Source organism: Homarus americanus, unplaced genomic scaffold (assembly GCF_018991925.1).
Source record: "Homarus americanus isolate GMGI-L3 unplaced genomic scaffold, GMGI_Hamer_2.0 scaffold6200, whole genome shotgun sequence".
NCBI classification, from domain to species: Eukaryota; Metazoa; Arthropoda; class Malacostraca; order Decapoda; family Nephropidae; genus Homarus; species Homarus americanus.
In genome coordinates, this window is record NW_024757059.1 from 13,490 (window position 1) to 19,097 (window position 5,608).

The 5,608-nt window shown below is 43.5% G+C and overlaps 1 non-coding gene across 1 annotated transcript; it reads right to left on the reverse strand.

The window, feature by feature from the left end:
- Positions 1-798: 798 nt before the first annotated feature.
- Trnav-cac lies at positions 799-872 on the reverse strand. The gene has a single exon. It is a non-coding gene; the product is annotated as a tRNA-Val (tRNA).
- Between the last annotated feature and the right edge of the window lie 4,736 nt (positions 873-5,608).

Sequence of the window (5,608 nt, forward strand, 5' to 3'; positions counted from 1 at the left end):
TGTTGGTGCTTTGTGTAGTGTGTTGTATTGATGCTTAGTTTAGTGTGTTGTATTAGTGATCAGTATAGTGTGTTGTGTTGGGGCTTAGTATAGTGTGCTGTATTGGTGCTTAGTATAGTGTGTCATTGGGGCTTAGTATAGTGTGTTGTATTGGGGCTTAGTATATGTACAGTATTGGGGCTTAGTATAGTGTTGTGGCTGGGGCTTAGTATAGTGTGTTGTATTGGGGCTTAGTATAGTGTGTTGTATTAGGGCTTAATATAGTGTGTTGTATTGGGGCTTAGTATAGTGTGTTGCATTGGTATCACCCCAAACTATCCGGCTGACCCATGAGGCCCACCTTCACCCCCACCTCACATTCACCCCCACCTCACATAAAGAGTCACCCCCCTAGTGAGATATTAGCCTGTCAGTTTGCTATAAAAGGTTTCATGAATCGATAACTTTTCTCCCGTCACTTAACGAGGACTGTTATGGAGACCGCTGTGTTAGGGGCTGAGATATAACACAGTCCTTTAAACTAGCCCTTTTTTTTGTTGCCCCTCGTGTACGAGGATGGCTGTCCTAGGTGTGAATTTGTTGAAGGTGTATAAGCTGTTATCAATACAACAACCACACCATGAGTTAACGAGTTGCATGACCCAGTGCCAAGGAATAGTCCGAGAAGACCGGACAACTCGCCAACTGCACTGTCTAACCATCACCCCGGAATACGATCCGCAAATCGATTAACATCCAGGTCCCCAATTACTGCTGGGTAGACAGAGGCAAATGGCGTAAAGAAACTTGAACATAGTTTCACCCTGCCCGGGGATCGAACCCGGGTCCGCTCGCTTGTGAAGCGAGCATGCTGACCATTACACCACAGGTCGCCGTACACCTTCCTTTAACCTCTCCACCATGGAAGGAAATATACCTGTGTAATGTTTACTGTATGTATCTATCTACAGTATACGAGGACTTGTACTTTGGTATATATATATATATTACCCTTCCAAGCCTTTTCCTATTGAGTGAAGGTGGCGGAAACACACACACATTCTTACTGCTGTAGCGGATGTGGTCCGCTGTGGTGCTCCCTTCCCCTCCATTTCCTGGTTTGTCTTTACGTACAACTGGCGCCCACATGACGTCTTCTCCTTAATGAATACAGCCAGCCTCTCATCCCTTACATCTTAGCATGACGGTCACATAAATCACTGTTCATTATGATTTATATTCATTGTTTTTTTACCATTCCGGGTCTGTCTGTTTGTCTGTCTGTCTGTAATCAGGAGTGTATTCAACTCAACTCGCCCTCCAGTTGTGAACAGACTTGTATACAAATCTCGGACGGTTTCCACAGACATCAACATGGCAACTATCACAAGAGTTGGGGATCTTACGTACAAGTTTAATGATAATAACAAATCAAGACCTAAAACTACTCCAGAAACAAAGACAACAGAGACACCAGACTGAGATATACCCGAGAAACAACAACGAGGATTGAAAATGATGTAAACTTTTTTGATAATGTGATAATGCCGGGAAAATATTTAACCAAATTGGATCATAGTTTCACGAACACTTCTGGAGAGGATCATAAAGAGGAGATGTGGTGTGGGTAATCCTGGTAAATGTAATAGTTGGCGTCTGGTCCCCGTAAAGGACTGATGTAAAGGTGTGGTGACGGCAGCACTTTATGATCACCAGCTCGTGTTCAGATAAACTCCACATATTATGATATATATTCTTGTTAAAGGTGGTGGGGGGAGGAGGGATCATCCATTACCCATGGTTTACTGTTAACCTCAGCTAGGAATATAAACAAGATGTCTCCCAATGAGAATTCTGGGTCTCGATTCATACATTGCAGCATATATCACCAGAATGTTCCTTCATTACCAATATCCTCATCCTTCTGCCCATCCACCTAGAGCACGACAACTCTCCTGTGACGCACAACACACATTATCTGGTTCAAGACACCCGAGACACCAAGTCATGTTATGTTACTTCCGGTGTAGCGTGACGGCTGAGGGCTGTGACGTACAAGACATAACACACAATGTACCAGTGACAGTGAGAGGATGTGGCAGTGGCGACAGTGACGAAGGAGACGTGTCACAGCCAGGAGTCAACCACTGGCTCACTGCCACCAACTGACACAAGGTTATCACGTGTCAATCTGACTTTTATTTTCCTCAAGGATCAGAAGCTTTTACGGGTAACGATCTGTCATTAGTTGAAGAGATCATTTCCCGAAAAATCTTGAACTATAACAAGACTGTATTTTATAGTTGACATCCAGGACAGAGCAACTTTTGTCATGTAATAATTTCTTTACAATGTATTTATTACACCAACATTGTGTTAAAATTTTATTTTATGGGTCTTACATATACGACTTTTATACAACTAATGCCAGACGATTTTATTCGGCAGAGAGAGGACCCCGTACACAAGGGTTTAGTTGACTATCTCCCTTAAATACAGAAAGCAGAATGTATACTGAAGCTCTCCATAAGACCAATTTCTTCCTTGATCCTTATCGAGCACAACATCCTATACAGATCAGTACATGAAGCTGCTGCTCCTGCTCTGTACGTCACTCCGGGTTTAAACTATATTATGTGATATTTAGTTCTTTGATATATAATACTTGATCAAAGGTAAACTCCAGTATACCCCAATATGGTCAACCACGACAGTCATCAACCATGAGCATGAGTCCTAACCATAGGAGTCCATAACAGTACTCAACCGCTTGGTCCTAACTCGAGGCTTTAGTCATGATTCTCGTCCCTCACGGTTTACATAATGTTTATAGTGGTTCATCTTGGTGGTTCTTAGGATGATATATGTGGATCCTCTTTGTGACTCCCGGAAACATCAAGACCTTGGCTAAATGTTCCACCTTGGGATAAACTCCGCGTGTCCTCCTCTGGCCTCTACAACAGTGCTTTAAGTACCGTACTGGTGGTTCAGCCAAGTGACCCCCAGTGTTTAAATTTCAAACAGAAATATAAGAAAAACAAGCCTAAAAAGTCTAATTCTTGTCTATTGTGGGACTAAATTCTCACAAAGGCGATATGCGTTTGTGAAGATGCTAAATTGTTCCTATTTATATACATTAAGTTGTGCTCTCTAGCAATTATAATACACGAATTGTATTGCAGGTAATTTATAGATATTTGTAATTGTTTGGCGTACCACTAAATATACATACGTCACTAATGACATTTCTTTCATTCAGTAAACTTTTGTATATGAAGATGTAGCCTACTGGTGTATAGAGGGCTACCACACTGCTGTCACGTAACATAGTAGGCTACCACACTGATGTCACGCAACGTAGTAGGCTACCACACTGCTGTCACGCAACATAGTAGGCTACCACACTGCCGCCACACAACATAGTGGGCTACCACAGTGCTGCCACGTAACATAGGCTACCACACTGCTGTCACGCAACATAGTAGGCTACCACTGCTGTCACGTAACATAGTAGGCTATCACACTGCTGTCACCATAACATAGGCTACCAAACTGTTGCCACGCAACAGGTGGCTACCACACTGTTGCCACGTAACTTAGGGCTACCACACTGCTGTCACGCAACATAGTAGGCTACCACACTGCCGTCACGCAACATAGTAGGCTACCACACTGCCGCAAGCCACGTAACATAGGCTACCACACTGCTGTCACGTAACATAGTAGGCCACACTGCTGTCACCATAACATAGGCTACCACACTTGTCACGCAACATAGTAGGTTACCACACTGCTGCCACGCAACATAGTAGGCTACTACAGCAAAGTCACGTAACATAGGCTACCAGCTATTCGTCACGCAACAAAGTAGGCTACCACACTGCTGTCGCCATAACATAGGCTACCACACTACTGTCACGTAACATAGTAGGCTACCACACTGTTGTCACGGAACATAGTAGGCTACCACACTGCTGTCACGTTACATAGTAGGCTACCACACTGCTGTCACGTTACATAGTAGGCTACCACACTGTTGTCACGGAACATAGTAGGCTACCACACTGCTGTCACGTTACATAGTAGGCTACCTCACTGTTGTCACATAACAAAATACAAGTATCTCGCTCTAAAATTTATCTTTCCGATTTTGTATGAGACAATATGACACAACGGACGAAGAATTTTGACAACCCAACCGAGACAACATGAGTCGCAGTGTTCATTTTGAAAATCATACTTTTTGAGCGCTGAACATTATAACCTTTGTGCTGTCTCGCTGCCTGCACGGTGATTTACGGCGATGGTTCATATTTGTGTACACTTTAAACACTGACAAGGACGCGACATGAAACTAGGAAGACTCCCAGCTCTGAGGACCTCAACCGTGTCCCCCCTCCCTCCGTGTCCTGGCGTTGTTTCCACTCTAAGGACTGCACACAGGGAGGGGGAGTCTCTTTGGTGAGATCCTTTCTCTCTCATCACTGTGGACTGGATATCTTTTTGTATAGCAATATTCGTGTCTGTCTCTTTATCTGTCTTTATTTAATTAGTGTATTTTGACACACACACACACACACACACACGATGCATCATACGTGGTGTGTAGTGGTGGCCAGCGTGTAAATCTTCCCTACCTCAGGACTGTACCAAGTGGTGGGCGTGTAGGACAACAGTATATATGCTAGTAAGTCATATGTCAGTGATATATTATGCTTGTGTGATCATTTATGTTTGCTGAGGCATTACTGTCATGAAAAGGAAAGTTATGGCTATATTACCTTCTGGATAAGAGCCTGTTAGAGCTAAATTTACCCCTGGAATATACTACTGTTGGTATATAAATATTTGTTGACTTCCTAAACCTCTTTTAGTATTTCATTTTTCTATGGGCGAGTTTTACCCAAGTTGAAGTGTGATCCATGAGTCCATTGTGTATCTGTATTAACAAATAAAAATACATATACGGAATAACATAAATATTATTGACTTTAAAGGTATATTTACTTTTATTATGGATATATTCAACTTTATCTCGCCTTGGACTTCCCCGGCCATCACAACATCAAGCGAACCCACCCACACCCCCAGCCAGTCCAACCCGAGTGTCGTCCCTCGTTCATGGTTGAGGGGTGCGGCGAGCCCTTTGAGTTTCTACACACTGCCCTTTTCCTTTGTCCGCCATAAACCCTGCTTACCCTACACCCTGCTTGCCCTACACCCTGCCTACCCTAGTACGCCATGCTTGTCCTACACCCTGTTTGGCCTACACCGTACCTACGTTACCTGCCCTACATCATATCTGCCCTACACCCTACCTGCTCTACACTTTCAACATCTTCCAGTATAGTCATAACACCTTTCAGTATACTCACAACACCTGCCAGTACTCCCTCAACACCTACTACAGTATCACAGTCACGACCCCTTGTGACATATCGCCTTGCAAGAGTTTACATTACAATACCGTGACAACGGGACTATACTCACAACAGTTCACTGATACAGTTCTCTGCTAAACCAACACTTATTTCAGGGTATCGTATCGGCTTTACATCACCACCTCTTCTTACACACTCACTCAACATTCACGTACTGGGCTAAATCTGAGACAATCCTGTACAGTTCC